The sequence below is a fragment of the Pelophylax lessonae genome (assembly GCF_965119305.1).
Source record: "Pelophylax lessonae genome assembly, chromosome: 5".
Classification (NCBI taxonomy): Eukaryota; Metazoa; Chordata; class Amphibia; order Anura; family Ranidae; genus Pelophylax; species Pelophylax lessonae.
Window position 1 is genome coordinate 10198918 of NC_138772.1, and position 24247 is coordinate 10223164.

The 24247-nt window shown below is 43.1% G+C and overlaps 1 pseudogene across 1 annotated transcript in view; it reads right to left on the reverse strand.

Moving 5' to 3' along the window:
* Nucleotides 1-2446: 2446 nt before the first annotated feature.
* LOC309556403 overlaps nucleotides 2447-24247 on the reverse strand; it is a 76867-nt pseudogene continuing 55066 nt past the window's right edge. Inside the window, exons 4-5 of the transcript in view lie at nucleotides 10027-10155; nucleotides 2447-2800 (exon numbers count right to left, since the gene is read on the reverse strand). The product of the transcript in view is annotated as an uncharacterized misc_RNA (transcript). The remainder of the gene's footprint in view (nucleotides 2801-10026; nucleotides 10156-24247) is intronic.

Consider the following 24247-nt stretch of genomic DNA (forward strand, 5'->3'; position numbering starts at 1 on the left):
TATAAAACATCCAATAAAAAAATTGCAAAAATTAAATTTGTTCATAAATTCAGAACAAAAATAATTCTGCTACATATTTTTGATTTAAAAAAAAAAATCCCAATAAGTGTATATTGATTGGTTGGTGCAAAACTTATAGCGCCTACAAATTATGGGATACTTTTATTTATTTTTTAAATATTTTTTACCTTTTTTTTTTTTATACTAGTAATGGCGTCGGTCAGCGGGACTGCGATATTGCGGTGAACGGATTGGACTCTAACTGGCACTTTTGATACTTTTTTGAGGACTAGTGACACTAATAGTGCAATCAGTGCTAAAAATATGCACTGTCACTGTACTAATGACACTGGCTGGGAAGAGGTTAACACCAGGGGGCGCTCAAAGGGTTAAATGTGTTCCTAGCCAGTGTTTTACTACTGTGGGGGGGAGGTGCTTGTACTAGGGGAAGGCATGGATCAGTGCCCCTGCTTGGCAGAGACACAGGATCCATGCCCTCTGTACTGACAGACCGCCGTTCTGCCTGTGCCTGCGGACATTGACCCGCTGATCGGCTCCTGCTTTGTATAATCAGAGCGGAAACGAGCAGGCGGCGGCGTGTGCACAGTCCCCAGACCTGGAGGATCACATACTAGGTACATTCTCAGGGCAGCCATAAGGGGGGGACAGCCGAAACACATGTAGGGGGCCCGAGCGTTCCGAGGGGCTTGGCTGCCCAGGTACAAACCAACGAGACCGAGTCATTGCTGCTGTTGTGACTAGCAATTGCTAAAGCGGGGCGGCTGCAGAGTAAGCAGATGCAGCTGAAGGGATGTCTCTTTGCTTAAAATATGAGGCTGTCTCTTTGCCGGATTGGGATGTCTCTTTGCTGAATGTATGGGGATGTCTCTTTGCTGGATTGGGATGTGTCTTTGCTGAATATATGAGGCCGTCTCTTTACTGGATTGGGATGTGTCTTTGCTGAATATATGGTGATGTCTCTTTGCTGGATTGGGATGTCTCTTTGCTGAATATATGGGGATGTCTCTTTGGTGGATTGGGATGTTTCTTTGCTGAATATATGAGACTGTCTTTTTCCTGGATTGGGATGTGTCTTTGCTGAATATATGGTGATGTCTCTTTGCCGGATTAGGATGTCTCTTTGCTGAATATATGGGAATGTCTCTTTGCTGGATTGGGATGTGTCTTTGCTGAATATATGAGGCCTTCTCTTTATTGGATGTCTCTTTGCTGAATATATGAGACCGTCTCTTTGCTCGATTGGGATGTCTCTTTGCTGAATATATGAGGCTGTCTCTTTACTGGATTGGGATGTATCTTTGCCGAATATATGGGGATGTCTCTTTGCTGGAATGGGATGTGTATTTGCTGAATTTATGAGGTCATCTCTTTACTGGATTAAGATGTCTCTTTGCTGAATATATGAGGCAGTCTCTTTACTGGATTGGGATGTCTCTTTGCTGAATATATGAGGCAGTCTCTTTACTGGATTGGGATGTGTCTTTGCTGAATATATGAGGCAATCTCTTTACTGGATTGGGATTTCACTTTGCTGAATATATTAGGCCGTCTCTTTACTGGATTAAGATGTGTGGTTGCTGAATATTTGGGGATGTCTCTTTGCCGGATTTGGGTGTCTCTTTGCTGAATATATGGGAATGTCTCTTTGCTGGATTGGGATGTTTCTTTGCTGAATATATGGGGATGTCTCTGTACTGGATGTCCCTTTGCTGAATATATAAGGGTGTCTCTTTACTGAATTGGGATGTGTATTTGCTGAATATATGAGGCCATCTTTTTACTGGATGTCTCTTTGCTGAATATATGAGGCCGTCTCTTTATGGATTGGGATGTCTCTTTGCTGAACATATGAGGCCGTCTTTTTGCTGGATTGGGATGTCTCTTTGCTGAATATATGAGGCCATCTCTTTACTGGATGTCTCTTTGCTGAATATATGAGGCCCTCTCTTTGTGGATTGGAATGTCTCTTTGCTGAATATATGAGGCCGTCTCTTTGTGGATTGGGATGCCTCTTTGCTGAATATATGGGGATGTCTCTTTGCTGAATATATGAGGCTGTCTCTTTGCTGGATTGGGATGTCTCTTTGCTGAATATATGAGGCCGTCCCTTTGCTGGATTGGGATGTCTCTTTGCTGAATATATGGGGATGTCTCTTTGCTGGATTGGATTCATTTTCATGTATTAAGTTGTAAGAGTGTTAAAATAGAAGTGGGTGCACTGAAGGACTCGTTGGGATGGCCAGTGGGCGGGCCCTGCAGAATATTGGTGGTCAGGCCCGGAGGGGCCCAGGCCTAAAGCTGTGTAAAAATTTCTGATGGCTGCCCTGCATGCTCCTGCGCAGCAGAGCCGTATATGGAAGTTATATACGGTCGGCAATCGGTTAAACCAAGTGAGAAACAAAAGTGGTCTTGAGTTAAAAAAAATGGTCTGGAGTTTCACTTGAATAATAGAGTAGAACAGTTCATTGGTGGGAAGAGATTTAGTCCATTAGGTGGCACTCTGGAGAGAGCAGGAAATGTCACCAGACCCATGAAGGGAAGAGAACAATGAACAAACTGAAGACCACGATGAGTCCCCCATGTACTCCGCTCTGTAGGTGGTAGGTGGATGCCCCATGGTGGTTGTCGCAGGGTGGGACAACTCCATACCTATTGTTACACAGGTTGCCTTTGCAGCAATTGACTTCCGCTTCTAACCCCAGGTCTGAAATGTCGCTGTTTTGACAGTTTTCAACACAATCCCTGGTGACCATCAGTGTTGATGAAGTGTAGGGAAAGCCTGAAATACACAAGAGACAAAAAAAAAGAAGCATTACCATATGTAAAGGAAATTTGTACATCCTGTATATTATTGTATTTTTATTTTTTTTGTATGTTTTACACACTGCACTCACTGTGCACACGGCACTAATAATGTTTTCATTATATGTTTGCACTCTTTCGAGTCCTGATTAGAATTAGCCTGCCTATGTTACGCCCCTTGTTACCATAAAAGTACAATTGAAATAATAATAATGTGATACCTACGTAATCATGTGTATAAAAGCCCTCAATTACGTCAAATAAAACAGAACAGTTATTTTGGAAAGATTCTGAGTTTATATTTTTGTGTCTGTTCCCTACTGCAGTAGTTATTATTTGGAATCACTAATCAATAGTTACATAGTTAGTAAGGTTGAAAAAAGACATCAGTCCATCCAGTTCAACCTATGAATGCGTGTGTGTGTTTGCTTTTAACCGTACATTGTATACCCCTGTATGTTGTACATTGTATACCCCTGTATGTTGTACATTGTATACCCCTGTATGTTGTGGTCTCTAAGGTGTCCATCTAATAGTTTTTTGAAACTATCGATGCTCCCTGCTGATACGTCCTTACCGCTCTTACAGTGAAGAACCCCTTACGCACTTTAAGGTTAAACCGCCTTTCCTCTAGTCTTAGTGAGTGGCCACGTGTCTTATTGTATCTCCTTTCTCTGAATAGTTTGTTCCTTATGCTAGGGTCTCCAGTGTAGTATTTGTACATTGATATCATATCCCCTCTCAATCGTCTCTTCTCCAGAGAGAATAAGTTCAGTGCTTGTAGTCTTTCCTCATAGCTGATGTCCTCCATTCCCCTAATTATTTTTGTTGCCCTTCTCTGGACTTTCTCCAGTTCCAGCACATCCTTCCTGAGGACCGGTGCCCAGAACTGGACAGCATACTCCAGATGTGGCCGGACCAGAGTCTTGTAGAGTGGAAGAATAATCTCTTTATTTCTGGAGTGAATCCCCTTTTTTATACATCCCAGTATTCTGTTGGCTTTGCTTGCGGCGGCTTGGCATTGCATGCCACTGCCAAGCTTGTTGTCTACCAGTACCCCCAAGTCCTTTTCCATCCTAGACTCACCCAGAGGTTCCCCCCCTAGTGAGTAGCTTGCTTTCTGGTTACTGGCCCCCAAGTGCATTACTTTACATTTTTCAACATTAAACCTCATCTGCCATGTAGTTGCCCACCCCGTTATTTTGTTCAGGTCTGCTTGCAAGGTTTCCACATCCTGCATAGAAGATATTGGCATGCCTAATTTAGTATCATCTGCAAATACTGAGATTGTACTAGATATCCCCTCCTCTAGATCATTTATGAATAAATTAAACAGGATTGGTCCCAGGACAGAACCCTGGGGGACCCCACTTTCCACACCCGCCCAATCCGAGTACTCCCCATTAATCATCACCCTCTGTACTCTCCCCTGGAGCCAGTTCTCTATCCAGGTACTCACCTTATGGTCCATACCTACCTTCCTTAGTTTGTACAGTAATCGTTTGTGGGGAACGGTGTCAAAGGCCTTTGCAAAGTCCAGATACACCACATCCACAGGCTTACCTTTATCTAGGTGGCTGCTCACTTCATCGTAGAAGGTTAATAGATTGGTTTGGCAAGAACGATTTTTCATGAATCCATGCTGATTACTACTTATAATACAGTTTTCATTACTAAAGTCTTGTATGTGGTCCCTTAACATCCCCTCCAAAATTTTGCAGACTACAGATGTTAGGCTGACCGGCCTATAGTTACCCGGGATATATCTCGGCCCCTTCTTAAATATTGGTACCACGTTGGCTTTTTTCCAATCAGCTGGCACCATACCCGTCTGTAAACTATCCTTAAAGATCAAGAATAATGGTCTGGCAATCACCTGGCTGAGCTCATTAAGAACCCTCGGGTGCAAGCCATCCGGTCCCGGGGATTTATTTATGTTAAGTTTCTCTAGTTTAGCTCTAAGTCTATCTTCTGTTAACCATGGCGGCACTTCCTGAGGTGTATTATCGGCCTTACAAGCTGGGTTCGTGTAGCCCCCCGATTCTTTTGTGAAGACTGAAGAGAAGAAATTATTTAACACTTCCGCCTTTTCTCTGTCCTCAGTGGCCATATTTCCTTTATCATCTTTTATGGGGCCAATGTGTTCTGGCCTCGCTTTCTTACTGTTTATATACTTAAAGAACTTCTTAGGGTTCTTTTTACTCTCCTCCGCTATATGTCTCTCGTGTTCTATTTTAGCCGCCCTGATTTCATCTTTACATTTCTTATTACACTCTTTGTAATGCTTAAATGCTGCCAATGACCCCTCAGTCTTGTATTTTTTGAAGGCCTTTTCTTTAGCACTAATATACATTTTTATGTTGGAGTTTAGCCATCCAGGGTTTATTTTTGCTCTTTTAAATTTATTTCCCTTTGGAATGCACTGGCCAATCCCCCTCTTTAGTATGCTCTTGAAGCACTCCCATTTTTCCTCCGTGTTCTTTGTTTCCAGGGTTCTATCCCAATTGATATTTTCTAGCAGCGAGCACAGCTTTGGGAAATTGGCTCTTTTGAAATTCAGTGTCCTTATATTACCCCTCTGCTTCCTATTACTGTAATTAATACTGAATCTTATTGACCTATGGTCACTGTTTCCTAAGTTGTCCCGTATTTCTATATCCGCGATCAGGTCTGTATCGTTGGTAATCAGTAGGTCAAGTACCGCATTGTTTCTTGTCGGTGCATTCACCATCTGACCCATAAAATTGTCCTGCAAAACATTTAGGAACTGCCTAGCCTTGGCTGAGTGCGCGGTTCCTTCTGCTCAGTCTATATAGTAGGCTAGGAGTTGCCTATCTATAAAATGTCCAGAACAGTTGGCGAGCCAGCCAGGAGGGAAATTACCGGTGACTATGAGCTTGAGACGGTCCAGGAATTTCTGATAATCAGCCGACTGAGGTAAACCTTTTGCTTACATTTGGGTTATCAGATTCCTTGATCGGTAAGGCATTTTCAGGACAAAGGGTATGCATTTTACTTCCCCCTAATCGAACTGTATTGATTGGTGGTTATATGTTATGTCATCACTGTCTACTGTCCATCGGAGGGTTATAGATAAGAAAGAGAAGAATAGTGCTGGTAACAGGTTATATAAAGCTTTACACACTGCACTCACTGTGCACACGGCACTAATACTGTTTTCATTACCTGTTTGCATTCTTTCGAGTCCTGATTAGAATTAGCCTGCCTATGTTACGCCCCTTGTTACCATAAAAGTACAATGGAAATAACAATAATGTGATACCTACGTAATCATGTGTATAAAAGCCCTCAATTGCGTCAAATAAAACAAAACAGTTATTTTGGAAGGATTCTGAGTTTATATTTTGGTGTCTGTTCCCTACTGCAGTAGTTATTATTTGGAACCACTAATCTATGAGGCTAGGAGTTGCCTATCTATAAAATGTCCAGAACAGTTGGCGAGCCAGCCAGGAGGGAAATTACCGGTGACCTTGAGAATCCGAAACTATGAGCTTGAGACGGTCCAGGAATTTCTGATAATCAGTCGGCTGAGGTAAGCCTTTTGCTTACAGTTGGGTTATCAGACTTCCTTGATCGGTAAGGCATTTTCAAGACCAAGGGTACTTCCCCTAATCGAACTGTATTGATTGGTGGTTATGTGTTATGTCCTCACTGTCTACTGTCCATCGGAGGGTTATAGATAAGAAAGAGAAAAATAGTGCTGGTAACAGGTTATATGAAGCACACATCCGCTGTAATAGTAGTTTAGAGGCAAGAGGGTATAGGCACATGTAGAGAAGAGAAAAAGATTGGCCAGTCATTATGGGCATTAAATTAGGTAAAGGAGCGAAGGGTAAGAGACCCTCAAAAATGCCCAGCACAAGAGGAGCACTAGAAAATATCTGAACCGAAGGTGCGGTTCTGCCTATACTGACCCCTAGATAAAAGGTTAAAGTGGACAGGGATCCACAATGGGTAACAGGGTTACCAGAAAGTCCACAGGGACTAAGAATCATGCAGATTAAACAGCTAGGGCAGTGTTTCTCAACTAGGGTCCCGTGGAACCCTATGATTCCTCCAGAGGTTGCTAGGGGTTCCATTGAGCAATGGGAAATTTCTGCCTCTCAGATAAAGTCCCTCTGACACCATTGATCTTTTTAGCTATCTGGAAGAAGGTCATTCTTCCCAGTGTCCACAAGTGTAAGAAGCATTCATCCCACTGACCATCACACTTATGTATCATGGGTTGTAAATATAGTCATTTTTAGCAGGGGTTCCCTGAGACCTGAAAATTATTTGAAGGGTTCCTCTGTGTTGAAAAGGTTGGGAAAGGCTGAGCTAGAGGGACAGTTATTTTGGAAAGATGCAGAGTGTATATTTTTGTGTCTGTTCCCTACTGCGGAATTTATTATTTGAAACCACTAATCAAAATGAGGATAGGAGTTGCCTATCTATAAAATGTCCAGAACACCATAAAAAATGTTAGCTTTGGGTGGACCAATTCCTGGAATAGGGTTAAGGAGCGTCAGAGGAAGCGGTCTTATTCTAATGCAGTGGTATCCAAACTTTCTATGCAAAGGGCTCGTTTATTGTCCTTCAGGATTTCTGGACTGCGGCCAGTGGGAATAGAAAATACCCTGACATCAGAGCCCCATTATTGGTTTTAATGGTATAACCAGGGCTTTTTTTCTCAGGGAATAGGTGAAGGTACTCCCTTCTTCCAAATCACTCCTTATCTCCACCCCCTACCCACCTCCGAGCACCATTCCTTTTGGAGAACAGAGAAGAATGATACCGAGTGATAACAAGAAAAGCAATAAAATAGATCCCCTGTAGCCAACACCAATAGATCCCCCCATTAATAATAAACCCCCAGCAACAATAGATCCGCCACATTAAATACCCCCTATCTCAGCAACAATAGATCCCCACTAGTGACACCAAATCTCCCAGCAGCCAGCAACAATAGACCCCTCCCTCAACAGTAGATTGCTACCGGCAACAATTAACCTTCCTCCAGCAACAATAAATCCTCCACCTGCAACAATACACATCCCTAGTAACACTAGACCCGCCACAACAATAGATCCCCCAGCAGCCAGCATCAGTAGACCCTTCAGTACTCTACAGTACCCCTTGCCATTGCATAATTTTTTTGCTGGAGGTGCCGGAACCGCGTTCCCCCACGTTCCTGCAAAAAAAAGAAAAAGCCCTGGGTATAACTAGTGCCCCATGGTTGATATCAATGAGAAGAATAGTGCCCTGTTGATAGTATCAGTAGAGGGAATAGTGCCCCATAATTGGTGTCAGTTGGTGGAATAGTGCCCCAAGGGCCAGATAAAGGCAAGCAAAGAGCCAAATCCAGCCCCAGGGCTGCAGTTTGGAGACCACTGTTCTAATGCATCAAAAACCATGTATTAAAAGGCCTTCCTGTGCCATTCTCTTCTGGTTTCCGACCCCCTTGTCTTTGGAGGTGGAGCCCTTCCACCCCCCGCCTTTTTTTTTTTTCTTTTCTTTCTTCTCTCTGGGTTTACAACCATAAAGGCATTACTTTCCCTACTGACCTGCACTATGTGACATAATATTATCAAATGTTCATACCCTCTGGACTTGCCCGTGGATAGTGAAGAATTTAGTATAGTTTTGTGATGGCTTGTGCTAGTTGTAATGTTTCGGCACAAAATGATGTACCCTCATTTTCTATTTTTTTTTTTTTTTTTATAGGACTTGTGAATTGCCTTTTGTATCTTTGTTATTCAACTTTTAAAACTTTAATAAAAATCTTTGTAAAAACAAAATCAACATATCCACAGGCGCAGAGACTTCGGAATGCCTGTTTTTGTTCAGTAAGATGAAGGAAGCAGAACACTGGCTCTGCTGGGGCTGGTCACATAAAACAAGGCCCCCCCTTCAGTGGGGACCCAGAATGTGATTCAAATTGTAAAAACACAACAGCAGCGCCAGACCAAATTGTGAGATTTATCATATGGTCACCTAAAACACCCAACATGTTTTGGAGGCTCAAAACACGCCCGTTTGTCAGGCCTTTAATATTGCATGTGGTTAAAAGACTCAGAATCATCAGAGCACAATATTGAACAATGATGTATAAAATATCTCTATGGTTAATGGGAGAACATACCAACCAACCAACCAACCAACCACTGACCGATAAGAAGCTGTCATAGACATAGATAATAGTGGTAGAGACACTGCTACTGTATATGCCATTTGGGCTGGAAGGCCACAGGGCTGGGGATCCCTGGTGATATCATTGGTGATATTTGGTCATGACCAGATATGGTCAGTTGGGATGCGCAAAAGGCTTGGACTGAACCTTGAACTCATCCCTATTGACCATATATGGTCAATTACATACAATTGAACAAATATCTATGGTCAATAACATTACCCAGGATCCCCAGACCTGCGTTCACATCACTGGACACCTTGATTGATGATGGATTTACATTGGGGGGGGGGGGGGCATTCGTAAGTGTGTACCCTTAATCTTGTTTTTCTTGCGGAACTAAACCAATTTTTGGCAATATTACACTATGTGCCTTTCCTTCATATTTTGAACACCTGTACCACTGATACCCCGCGGATGCCTGGAGTATATATCCCACACCGCCGGGACACCACCAGACCCCAGCTCCCCCCAGGATCTCTCCCACCCGGGAACCCCCATAGACGTCCAACCTAGGACCTGTAGAGGAGAATAGGATCCACCACCGAATACGACACATACCCGCTCTATACCTCCGTGTGTTTATTCACATTTTGTCCTCTATTATAAAGAGGCTTCTAGATTCCTTACTAAGTACCCCTACATCCTTTTTTAGGCCCTTATCCCTCAACATTGGTCACGATAGGTCAACATAGATCAACATTTTAGTCAATTAGGAAGAGTTAAAGGTTTGGACCGAACCTTTGAGCTAATCCTTTTTGAACAAATGTGGTCCATGACATGATCCCTACTGAACAAACATGGTCAAGAACATCACCCAGGATCCCCAGCCCCATGTTCACATCACTGGACACCCTGACTTTAGGTCTGTGATTTTGGACGTAAAATGGAATTGAAGGCTCAAACATTCTATCACATTGCCATGTGTATGGCCATCTTTACACCACCCAGCTATCACATACAACCACCTTGAAGCTGGTTTATGTCCCCATTGAATCAGGACACTCACTCACCTGTGTTTGGACTCAATCTGACGGTTCTACAGAAATGAAAGTTCACTGGACAGGTCTTGATCTGGTTGCAAAATTGTATTTCTGTTGGATTATAGCAGAAATAGCACTGGGTTTGGTTTTCGGTGGCAGCTGGTCAGGAAGACAGGATACGGATTAGTAATGTCACAAAGTATTATACACATTCAATCATTCTTACTAAGCAGATAATTAAGGATCATATACTTTAATAAAATTAATCTTATTATTCCAAAATGTTTGTCATTGTGTCTAGTAAATATATTTTGAGAGAACATACAAAAAGCAATAATTATATCCATGTATTATATCCTTGCAGAGAATTGTAGGTATCAAAATAGGCCCAACCTGAAAAACACTAGCCAAAGAGAGACTTCGAACTACAAAAAGATCTGGAAAGTCATCTTATTATTTCAGCCTTACGGCTGTTGTGTCCAGTGAATATACACACTGTGTGGGGTTGATGTACTAAAACTAAAGAGTGCAAAATCTGGTGCCGCTCTGCATACAAACCAATCAGCTTCCAGGTTTTATGTCAAAGCTTAACTGAATAACCTGAAGTTAGAAGCTGACTGGCTACCATGCACAGCTGCACCCGATTTTGCGCTCTCCAGTTTTAGTAAACTAACCCCATAGTCTTCTTGTAGAGAAGCTATGAAGCCAGTAGATACACTATATTACCAAAAGTATTGGAACTTTAATGGCATCCCAGTCTTAGTCTGTAGTATCCAATATTGAGTTGACCCAACTTTTGCAGCTATCACAGCTTCAACTTTTCTGGGAAGGCCGTCCAAAAGTTTTTCTATGTCTATGGGGATGTTTGACCATTCTTCCAGAAGCCCATTTGTGAGGTCAGGCACTGATTTTGGATGAGAAGGCCTGGCTCGCAGTCTTCTCTCTAATTCATCCCAAAGGTGTTCCATTGGGTTGAGGTCAGAATATATCGTAATTTTTGGCGTACAATGTGTGTAGGGTTGGTATTAAATGAATGTAAGTAGGGTAATGCTTCGGAGTGCCAGATAAAGTGGTATGATTGCCGTGGTGCAGATACCGTTGTTTCCTCAAAGGAAAGGTCCATTGCTTGCGATTTTGCTTGATTGATCTGTAAACCCGATATGCGTGAGAATTTGTCTAGCAGCGCAAATAAATTAGGAAGAGTTGTGATTGGCAAGGTAACTATGGCCAAGATATCGTCCACAAACAGGACACACTTGTGCTCTGTGCCCCCACAGATCGCCCCTCTAATGTCAGCCGACGCCCGGATTTTAAGCACCAGTGGTTCCAGTGCTAGTACGAAAAGGAGAGGGGATAAGGGGCAACCTTGGCGGGTTCCCCTACAAATGGGTATAGGGCCCACAGTGTAACCATTCAGCATAAGCATAGCCGTAGGCGTGCTATAGAGTGCGCGCAACAGGGTGAGGAAAGGGGAGCCAAAACCTTACCGTGACAGAACATCAAACAGATATTCCCATGACAGGGAATCAAAAGCCTTGTGGATATCTAACGATAGAAGCATTCCCTTGCGGGGGCCTTCCCCATTCCAATTTGATTGAATTGCTGAGATAATATCCAGAACCCGTCTGGTTTGGTCAGAGGTCTGGCGACCCGGGACAAACCCAGCCTGATCTGGATGGATATATCGGGCCAAGAAAGAGCTGAGTCTGGTAGCCATAATTTTGGCCAGGATTTTAAGGTCTGAATTGATCAGAGAAATCGGGTGATAATTCTCACAAGTAGTAAGGTCTTTCCTCGGTTTCGGAAGTACATGTATGAACGCCGCGTTTTCCGGGGGAGGAAGGGATTCGCCTTGACGAAGTGCGTTAAAAAGGGCACATAGGTGAGGGGACAAAAAGTCCTGAAATTTGCGATAGTAAACCCCCGAAAATCCATCGGGCCCGGGAGCCTTAGAGGGGTGTAAACTCTTGATCGCCTGTTTAACCTCCAGCTCTGTAATCTCATCGTTCATGAGGTCAACATGGGGTTTCGCCAACGCGGTCATGTGCACGTCGCTAAAAAAGGTGTCAGCCAGGCCCTTGTCATACAGAGCAGGAGCCCGATAAAGCTTAGTGTAGAACACTGTAAATTTCGCCATTAGCAGATCAGGATTGCGTGATAGTGCACCATTCCGTAAGCGTAGTCTAGGCAGTGCCGACGTACAGGGGCGGGGAGCCAGTTTCCTAGCCAATAGTGTGGTAGGTTTATCGCCCAACCTATAATATTTATGGCGGGACCACAACAGTGCATATTTTTAGCACTGATTACTGTAGTAATGTCACTGGTCCCCCCAAAAGTGTCAAAAATGTCAGTTAGGGGACCGATCTGTCCGCTGCAATGTCGCAGTCCCGCTAAAAATCACAGATCGCCATTACTAGTCAAAAAAAAAAAAAATGCCATAAATCTTTCCCCTAGTTTGTAGACGTGATATCTTTTGCGCAAACCAATCAATATACACTTATTGCGATTTTTTTTTTTAACCAAAAATATGTAGCAGAATACAAATTGGCCTAAAATGATGAACATTTTTTTTATTTTTGGGGGGATTGTTATATAGCAGAAATTGAAAAATATTGTTTTTTTTTTTTTTTTTCAGAATTGTCTCTCTTTTTTTGTTTAAAGCGCAAAAAATAAAAATTGCAGATGTGATCAAATACCACCAAAAGAAATCTCTATTTGTGGGTACAAAAGGGCATCAATTTTATTTGGGTACAGCGTCGCACGACCGCGCAATTTTCAGGGGGTCCGATCGTTGCCATTACTAGTAAAAAAAAAACAATAAAAATGACATAAATCTTTCCCGTAGTTTGTAGACGCGATAACTTTTGTGCGAACCAATCAAAATACGCTTATTGTGATGTTTTTTTACCAAAAATATGTAGCAGAAAACAAATTGGCCAAAAATGTTAAAAAATTTAGATTTTTGAATTTTTTGTTTTTTGGGAATGTCATATGGTAGAAAGCGAAAAATATATATATTTTTTTTTCAGAATTGTCACTTTTTTTGTTTATAGCCCAAAAAATAAAAAACGCACACAAATACCACCAAAAGAAAGCTCTATTTGTGGGAAAAAAAGGACATCAATTTTATTTAGGGTACAGCGTCTCACGACCGCACAATTGTCCGTTAAAATAACGCAGTGCCGAATCGCAAAAAAAGGGCCTGGTCATTAAAGGGGAAAACCTTCTGGTCCATAGTAGTAGTAGTAGTTAAAGTGTCAGCTGTTGGTAATTTTGAGCAACAAAACTTTTTGCCTTTTTACTGGAGCACACATTTTGAGTCTTGACATATTTGGTATCTATTTACTTGACACAACTTCTATCTTTTATTTTGTGAAAAAACATTGGGGATTTCATTGTATCTGTGTGCACTACAATTCATTTTAGTGTATTTCTTTAATGAAAATATAGATTTGATGAACACTTCATCAAATATCGTGCACAATAAAAAAAAATTCAACCGTCATCATTTTATTCTACAGGGACTTTGCTTTCATAAGATACATCATTCTATGGAGATATTAAGTATCATTCTATGGAGATATTGAGTATCATTCTATGGAGATATTGAGTATCATTCTATGGAGATATTGAGTATCATTCTATGGAGATATTGAGTATCATTCTATGGAGATATTAAGTATCATTCTATGGAGATATTGAGTATCATTCTATGGAGATATTGAGTATCATTCTATGGAGATATTGAGTATCATTCTATGGAGATATTGAGTATCATTCTATGGAGATATTAAGTATCATTCTATGGAGATATTGAGTATCATTCTATGGAGATATTAAGTATCATTCTGTGGAGATATTAAGTATCATTCTGTGGAGATATTAAATATCATTCTATGGAGATATTGAGTATCATTCTATGGAGATATTGAGTATCATTCTATGGAGATATTGAGTATCATTCTATGGAGATATTAAGTATCATTCTATGGAGATATTGAGTATCATTCTATGGAGATATTAAGTATCATTCTATGGAGATATTGAGTATCATTCTATGGAGATATTGAGTATCATTCTATGGAGATATTAAGTATCATTCTATGGAGATATTAAGTATCATTCTATGGAGATATTGAGTATCATTCTATGGAGATATTAGGTATCATTCTATGGAGATATTAAGTATCATTCTGTGGAGATATTAAGTATCATTCTATGGAGATATTAGGTATCATTCTGTGGAGATATTAAGTATCATTCTGTGGAGATATTAGGTATCATTCTATGGAGATATTAGGTATCATTCTGTGGAGATATTAAGTATCATTCTGTGGAGATATTAAGTATCATTCTGTGGAGATATTAAGTATCATTCTATGGAGATATTAGGTATCATTCTGTGGAGATATTAGGTATCATTCTGTGGAGATATTAAGTATCATTCTATGGAGATATTAGGTATCATTCTATGGAGATATTAAGTATCATTCTGTGGAGATATTAGGTATCATTCTGTGGAGATATTAGGTATCATTCTGTGGAGATATTAAGTATCATTCTATGGAGATATTAAGTATCATTCTATGGAGATATTAGGTATCATTCTGTGGAGATATTAGGTATCATTCTGTGGAGATATTAAGTATCATTCTGTGGAGATATTAAGTATCATTCTATGGAGATATTAGGTATCATTCTGTGGAGATATTAGGTATCATTCTATGGAGATATTAAGTATCATTCTGTGGAGATATTAAGTATCATTCTATGGAGATATTAGGTATCATTCTATGGAGATATTAAGTATCATTCTATGGAGATATTAGGTATCATTCTATGGAGATATTAAGTATCATTCTGTGGAGATATTAGGTATCATTCTGTGGAGATATTAGGTATCATTCTGTGGAGATATTAAGTATCATTCTGTGGAGATATTAGGTATCATTCTGTGGAGATATTAAGTATCATTCTGTGGAGATATTAGGTATCATTCTGTGGAGATATTAGGTATCATTCTGTGGAGATATTAGGTATCATTCTGTGGAGATATTAAGTATCATTCTATGGAGATATTAAAGCGGAGTTCCAGCCATTTGACTCACCTGTCCAACGGTCCAGCGATGCGGCCGCCGGAAGCCTCGATCCTCTCCCTCGGCGCCGGCATCACTGCTGTGGGCACCCGGCTGTTACAGTTTGCGGCTTCACAGCCGGGTACCCACTGCGCATGCGCGAGTCGCGCTGCGCGCCGTGATTGGCCAGCAATCTTCTGGGACCTCTGACGTGTCCCAGAAGATTGCAGGGAGGGAGGGGGAGAGGAGAACTTCCGTTCAGGGCGCCGCGGCGCTCAGAGCGGAAGTGGGAGCGGGTACCTGTCAAAACTAGGTACCCGCTCCCCCCCCCAAAAAATGACATGCCAAATGTGGCATGTCGGGGGGTCAGGACTCCCTAAAGCGGAAGTTCCACTTTTGGGTGGAACTCCGCTTTAAGTATCATTCTATGGAGATATTAAGTATCATTCTATGGAGATATTAAGTATAATTCTGTGGAGATATTGAGTATCATTCTGTGGAGATATTGAGTATCATTCTGTGGAGATATTGAGTATCATTCTATGGAGATATTAAGTATAATTCTGTGGAGATATTGAGTATATCTGTAACCAAAAGTACGGATTTAAACATGCCTGAGAAAAAAAATAAATAAATTAGTTACATTTTTTTCAGAGATTAGTCAGGGATTGGTCATAGTCGGAGATCTCAGTGGAGGGGGTTATGTCATTGGCTATGCTGGCTTCTCAAACGGCTCCTAATCCTAGATCATCCGAGACATTTACATTTTTAGTATTTATAACTGTCCTTTGCAAGTGGTCAACTTCCTTTTTTAACCAATTCAGCTCCGGATTTACTCCCTTAATGACCAGGCGATTCGGCACTGCGTTGCTTTAACGGACAATTGCGCGGTCATGCAAAGCTGTACCAAAATACAATGGATGTCCTTTTTTCCCCACAAATAGAGCTTTCTTTTGGTGGTATTTGATCACCTCTGCAGTTTTTAGATTTTGCGCTTTAAACAAAAAAAGAGCGACAATTTTGGAAAAAACACTATCATAATCATATTTTTTTTATCAGTAATAATATAATAATCATATTCAAAAATAATCATATTTTTATCAGTTTAGGCCAATTTGTATTCTGCTACATATTTTTGGTAAAAAAACAAAATCCCAAAAAGCGTGTATTATTTGGTTTGCGTTAAAGTTATAGTATTGGGGGCGTGGCTTGGCAGCGGACTTGAATGGCTGCATGTTAGAGGAGCTCTCTGCATTGGGGGACTAAATACAGCCTTTCGGTGTCTCAATATCGCCCCAAAATGGTGAGATCGGGTCGCAGTGCCTCAGCCAGTAGAGCAACACCCGACCGGACCGTCCAGACCTCGGGTAACATTCCGGCGCTCTTCCGTTCTCAGAGGGAAGGCCTGCGAGCGGCCTCACCATCTCCAGCACCCCGCTCGCCTGGAACGCTCCCTCCCCCTCCCACACCGCTCCAAGCGGCAACGAGCATTGCGACTCCACTACCCAGCCTAGCAGACCTTCAGTCAGTCGCTGCTGACATTAAACATACCCTGGGCTCCGCCATCACTGAACTCTCAGTAGAGCTGCGCTCGGTAACAGCACGTCTCACTGAGACAGAGAAGTCCTCAGCCACCCAGGCTACCGCCATTAAGCAGCTCCAAAGTTCCACAGACGCCCACACAGCACATCTTATCGAGATCAACAGGCATCTGGAAGATCTCGATAATCGTGGTCGGAGACACAATATCCGCCTGAGGGGTCTCCCTGAGTCGGTGGAACCCCCAGCCTTGATGCCCGCTCTGACCGCCATCTTCAACGACCTGCTTGAGCGTCCTGCAGACACTCCTGTGGATTTTGAGAGGGCTCACCGCGCTTTATGGCCAAGAGGAGCTGAATCGGACCCCCCGAGAGATGTGGTGGCCTGCTTGGTTAACTATCAAGTAAAGGAGGCTATACTGAAGAAGGCGAGAGCCTGAGAGCACTTATCCTATGAGGGATCTGAGGTCAAACTTTTCCAGGACTTGTCCTCTATCACCCTACAGAACAGACGGGCTCTTCGTCCCCTGCTAGAAACTCTGCGGGCTAAGGGTATTACCTACAGATGGCGCTTCCCCTTCTGTCTATCCGCAACATTCCGGGGAAGATCCGCAGCACTCAGAATCCCGGAGGATCTCCCTGCCTTCTGCGAAACCATGGAGATTCCGATAATGGACTTACCTGACTGGTACAGCACCTTCTACACCCCGGAACCCTGGATTGCAGTCACATCCTCATCAACCCCGAAATCCCAACGCCATCGTCACAGACGTCGCCAATCCCATCATGGCTCAACGCCCAACCGTGGAAGAGATGATCATCGGAACAGTCCGCTACGCTCCCCAGCCCAGCAGAGGGAACATGCAGATCTCTGAATTCACTCATCTATCAAGCCTGGATGCCTGCCAATGTGAGTTCTTTCCTTCTCCTTGTCCTCACCCAATATGCCCATCTTTTTTTTTTGATATTTTACACGCAGAGACTGTTATCATTTATGTCTTTTATGTTAGTGTCGGTCGACACTCCTATATCTTTCTACTCCTGATACTCCAGCGTTTCACCTACTCTATACCCATATGTCATCCCTTCTCATCCAGCTCATCCTCCCCCGCCTCTTTCTCTTTTGACTACCCCCCCATGCTCACATCAGGGATTCCTCTCCTCCCCTATGTCCCTAGAAGGCTGCCAGTGTGACGCTCATTCCTGGCTTAACTCTGGTTGAAAGTTACCCCCATAAGCCAACTCCCTCTGCATACACTTATCCCTTCATTCTCCCCCCCCCCCTTTCTCCCTCCCTCCCCCCTTCCCTTCCCCTCCTCCTCCTGCATCTTCTCTCTCCTCCCCCACCCCCCGCCTCCTTTCCCAGTCCTCATCTCCCCTATTCTCATCCCCTCCTCTTGCTGACCCCCCTATGCTCTATTCCTCTTCCTGTAATTCCCCCAGCAATCTGATTTTACTTCTTTCCTGACTATTCAAGCTAAATCCTTCATTGAAATGCACTTCACATCCAGGCTTGATAGAATTAAATAGAATTTACTTGCTAACCTGAGGTACTCTGTTGAATGTTTATGCACCGTTATAACTTTTTGCCAACTTACACTATGTACTTCAGTCGTTAAAAAATGTTTACATGAAGTTATACTTATCTTTACTGTTCAGTTTAAATGTACTGCATATTTGCCGCTGTTGTACGCCCATCTTGAACAGGACACCGGTTCCACTGGTCCTAACTCGACATGGGCGCTGAGGCGATTACAATTAAGCCTTATACAGACCAATAGGTCTCTCTGTGGCGGTTATCCCCTTCCTACCCTCTATACTTGTATTTGCAGGAGCCTCAGATGACCCTGGCTTCACAAGACCAAAGATCATTAAAATACAAATTATTCCCATTTTTTTTTTTTTTTCTTTCATTGTTCACTTTTAGAGACACCAACCAACTCCTTCTTCATTTCCCTGCTGTCCCCCAATGCCGTACAGTTCCACGGTTATCTGGTTTTTGTTCTAAGACCCCACCCCACACCACAACGGGTGCCTGCATATCGTACCAGACACCCGTTGACCTCAAGCACCAAGTGCGCATTTCTTCGGCCCTTAGAGTGAGGCTTTGCCGGTACCCTTGGTAAGCTTTCTGGGGGCGTCTCCCACTCTCATTCTCTATTTCTCTCTACTCTTCTAATATCTCTTTTTCCCTCTCTATCTCCACTTCTCTTCCTTCCTTCTTCATTTTCTGACCCATTCCCTTCTCCCCCCACCCCCCCTTTCCCCCCCCCCCCTTCCCCTCAACATGTCTAACCCTAAGTTGTTACAGATACAAAATCGCGTCAAAATCCTTTCATTAAACGCACATGGCCTTAACGTGCCAGAAAAACGCTCTCAAATATTAGCAGAAGCCCACAGATTCCGGGCGCAAATTGTTTTACTCCAGGAAACCCATTTCCGAACTGGTGACCCGATCTACCTTTCTAACAAACGATTTCCTACGGGTTTTCACTCTACGACGGAAGGCACCAAATCGCGAGGGGTCTCTATTCTTTTGGCACGTCAACTAGATTTTAAATTGATCGACACCAAGACAGACCCTAATGGTAGGTTCCTTTTCGTTAAGGGACTCCTTGCCTCCCGCCCAATTACAATTGCAAATGTATATGCCCCCAACACCAAGCAGGTGGCCTTTTTCCGCTCGACCATTCAGGAGTTACAGGATTTCACATCTGGACTCCTAATCCTTGGGGGGGACTTCAACGCCCCTCTGAACCCCCTGCTTGACTCCTCCACAGGTAACTCCGTTCTTCCTTACAAGGCTCTTCGCCAAATCACCACACAGCTTCAATCTCTCCGGCTCCATGACACCTGGAGACTGACCCACCCAGATACCAGAGACTATACCTACTTTTCTTCACCTCATCAGAAATTCTCCAGAATCGATTACCTCTTTCTCTCTCAACCGGACCTTCCTTACCTCTCTTCCTCCTCTATAGAATCTAGTGTCTTATCAGATCACAACCCTATCACCTTGACCCTGTTGTTTCCAGAAGTTGAGACGAGATGCAAGTCTTGGAGACTTAATACCTCACTTCTAAGAGACACGACAGTAATCACAAAGCTCCAAAATACCTTGATGGAATACTTCGATCTAAATGACACCCCTGACACCACAGCACTGACCCAATGGGAGGCGCACAAGTGCGTGATTTGGGGAGAATTTCTTGCATTGTCAGCTTCACTTAAAAAAGCTCGGCAGAAGGAACTCACAGATCTCTACTCCAAACTCGAAACACTTGAAAAATCCTTCAAGCGTTCCCAGGCTCAATCCACTTTATCAGATCTGACAGCGGTGAGAACTGAGTTGCGAGACAAGCTGGGTCTGCAAGCTCACCGTAGACTAGTTCTCTCCCGCAAATTATTCTATGAGCAAGGAAACAAAAGTGGTCGTCTACTGGCACGCTCAGTACGTCCGCAACATACGTCGTCCCCAGTACACCTGATCAAAGATGCCTCTGGCAAGGATCACCACTCTAACCCTGCTATTGCGAAACAGTTTGAATCCTACTATAGGAAATTATATAACCTTGCTGATTCTCTTGCTCATAAACCCTCCTCAGAGGCCAGGAAAGCTCAATTGGATACTTTCTTCCAGAGGCATGGCATGAACCCCCTTTCCGAATCGGACTCAATTTCTTTAGAAGACCCCATAACTGGAGAGGAACTACATCGAGCCCTCAAAGAAATGAAGCCGGGAAAATGCCCGGGTCCCGATGGGCTCACGCTCCAGTACTATCGCTCTTTTGCTGATATTCTTACACCACACTTCCTCCGTGCGTTTGGAAGTCTGGCCACATCACCTTCTCACCCACCTTCCTTGCTGGAAGCACATATTTCAGTAATCCCGAAGTTAGGAAAGGATCCCTCCTTAGTCACAAGCTACAGACCAATCTCCCTCCTAAATGTCGACGCCAAGTTATATGCTAAGATTCTAGCCAACAGAATTTTCCCTTTTCTACCATCTCTTGTCTCCCTAGACCAAGTGGGATTTGTCCCCGGCAGAGAGGCGAGGGACAACACCACAAAAGCTCTCAACATCCATCACTGGCTAACTGCAAACCAAACCCCGGGGTTTTTCCTCTCTCTGGACGCTGAGAAGGCGTTCGACAGAGTGGCCTGGGATTACCTTTTGAAGACCCTGGAATCCATTGGGTTCCGAACTCGGATGCTCTCAAACATCCAGGCCCTTTATACAGACCAATTTGCCAGGGTCAGGGTCAATGGCCACCTGTCGGACGCCTTCCGCTTAACCAACGGCACGAGACAGGGATGCCCACTGTCCCCCATCCTTTTTGTGTTGTCCCTCGAACCCCTCTTAAACATGCTTCGTCAGAACCCCAATATTCATGGTATACAGATGGGTAACTCCACCCATAAAGTAGCTGCGTTTGCGGACGACATGCTCTTGTTTTTATCGCAACCGCACATATCTATACCAAACCTGCTAAAAGACCTGGAATATTTTGGTTCCCTATCCAACCTTAAAATCAACCACTCAAAATCAATGGCCCTCAACATTTCCCTTCCTTCCTTTGAAGTGGAACGATGCCAGTCCAATTTCCCTTTTTTATGGGCTAATTCGTCTCTCCCATACCTGGGCATCCATATCCCACGAGATCTGTCACATCTTTTCTCTTCCAATTACCAACCCCTTTTGTCAGCAATTGGAACAGACTTGAAATCATGGAGGAATATCCAGGTTTCTTGGTTCGGAAGGGCCGCTATTCTTAAAATGTCCATCCTCCCCAAACTGTTGTACCTTTTCCAAACTATCCCCATACACATTCCCTCTGCCTTCTTCTCGTCTCTTCGCGCTATGTGGCGAACATTCATTTGGCAAGATAAACCTCCCAGGATTAAATTTTCTCGTCTTACAGCCCCCAAACACAGAGGAGGACTCAACCTGCCAGATGTGGCAAGTTACTATAAAGCTTGTTTACTCAGCAGAATAGTCGATTGGACCCTCCATTCTAATCAAAAAGAGGTAGTAAAAATGGAAAACCACTGGACAAACACCCCACTTCATCTTCTTCCGTGGCTCCCCTTATCAGATATTCCGCAGTCTCTCAAAACACACCCTCTCATTGGACCCCCACTTCTCACTCATGATGCCTGGCGCAAGAAAATGAAAATAGACCCCCGGTGTGGTCCCCTGACTTCCCTTAGGCACAACCCGGCATTTCCGCCAGGGATGTCTAGTAGCTTCTTGCGCTCCCTTTGGCCACATCAGGAAGTTCTTGCCAAACACTTCTACAAAGAAGGGGTAATCCTCTCATGGGAAAAACTTAATTCCTCATTGCGCTCACCAGGCATTCCGCTATGGACGTTCTTTCAATTACGCCACTTCCTCTCCTCTAGAGGTACCCCGGCAGCATGGTCTAGAACCCGAACACCATTGGAATCCATATGTGAACGCACTCAGCCTCAAAGGCATATAATTTCAGAATTATATGGTCACATACTTGATGCCCCTTCGGCATCCTCTGCCACATTTGCTCTTTCCTGGTCGAAAGACCTGCAACTATCCCTCACCGAAAAAGACTGGGAAGCTATTTGCCGCTCACCCCATCGCTCTTCGATCAACGTTACAGCCCAAGAAAATGGATACAAGATCCTTTCCCGATGGTACAGGACACCAGACAAAATACACAGATTCGCCCCAACAGTCGACGATACTTGCTGGAGATGCATGACTTCTCCGGGTGAAAAGAAACACAGGCGCCACTCTAAGTGCAGTAGCTGGAATTTTATTAAAAGGATGCAACTTAATGTTGGGTACTCACAAGGGTAATAAGTAATCAAGCACAGAGGATGCTCCGGTGGAGAGTCAGGATGGCCAGAGCGATTGCAATGGGCAGGCTGCAGCGATATCGCTGTGCTTCCTCGTCCCGGGGACACTCAGATGCCGGTCCGTCGTCACTTCCGAGAGCGTGGGCGTGATTACGTCATGGCGCCGGCGACGCGTTCTCGGAGCATGCGCTCCTTCTTCAGGCCGATATCGCGCCATTTTGGATAAGGGATTTAAATAGGATGGAAGCCGTGGCCTCCCGGTCCTAGAGTCCGCCCTAATATTAAATATATTAGCAGTTTGGTTTATCTGATAGGTCTGGCAGTGTCTGGTGCATATAAAATCAGCAATTTCACAATACAATAATGGATATTCAAGCAGCAGTTAATATAAACGCAGTGGTTAAAACAATATACAATATAGGAGCAGCTTATAAGCGAAGAATGTACTTATAGTAACCATTGTTTTAGCCGCAGTATAAAATTGTTAAATAATTGTAAATACAAATAAAATTAAATTCACATAAAATTAAATATAAAAAAGAAAAAATATGAAAAAATATATAAAAAATATATAAATATTTTTTTTTTTTCTTTTTTATATTTTCGGTATAGTCGGTATAGTCTTTTGGTGATACTGTTTCTCCCCGTGGTGCGCCAGTTATTTATTATTTATTGTTATGACTTCTCCGGGTACCATGCTACACATTTGGTGGTCATGCTCGGTACTGCAACCCTTCTGGAAGAAGGTCCACGATATCATAAAAAAGGTCACATCCAGTGAGATTCCTTTCACTCCTGAAAAATTCCTCTTGAACTATTCCCCTAGAACGCCCAATTCCTTACAAACTGTACTGGCTCGTCACATGATGAACGCTGCTAAGCTTTGTATACCATGTCATTGGCGTACATCAGCAATCCCCTCACTCTCTGAGTGGTTTCGCAGACTGAATAGAACTGAAGAAATAGAAGAATTGATAGCCATTTCAAGAGACGACATATCTAAGTTCTCTGCGGAATGGCTAGACTGGCTCCAATATAAGGAGACAGATGAGTACAAGTCCAACATGTACGTTCCATAATCTGGTCCTATGGGCCACGGTACTACAGTACTACATTAGAGCCGGGTTCCCTGAAATGACTAGAAACCGGGAAGTCGTGCTCAATTTCACCATAATGCCTGACTCCTCCTGACCCCCCCTTTGACCTTCCCTTCTCCCCCCCCCTTTTTTTTTTTTTTTTTTCTTTTCTCCCTCCTTCTCTTTTTTCTCTACTCTCCTAATTTACCTGTTCTTATCTACCTCTTTGTCAAGCTATCTTTACGCACTCCCAATGATTCTTACCAAGAAACCTGCTCCCTTATTACAGACGCATAAAAGGAGCACATTTTTTTTCTTGGGTTTTTTTTTTTGAATCACTAGGCACTCCCTATCCCCGCGACGAAATCAACCCATTAAATTTGCACATCTCCCAGCAAGCATGAGTATCTGCCCTAAAAGGCAGACAACAATCCCCTACTTGACATACCTTTTTCTCTGCCGAGATACTAGAAACCTCTCTTTTACCATATAATGCTGTAACTCTCCTGCCTAGTAGAGTGCTCTAACCATATGCTTTTTGTGATGCCTTCATGTGTCTGTAAACATGTAACTTCTTAAGTTTTCACACTTATATATAACTTGATATTATGTGGGTTCATTGACTTTCAATTTATTTGACTGTATTCATTTCATGTTATGCCTTGCTTTTAACAAAATAAAAATTTGTTTATGGAAAAAAAAAAAAAAAGTTATAGCATTTACAAAC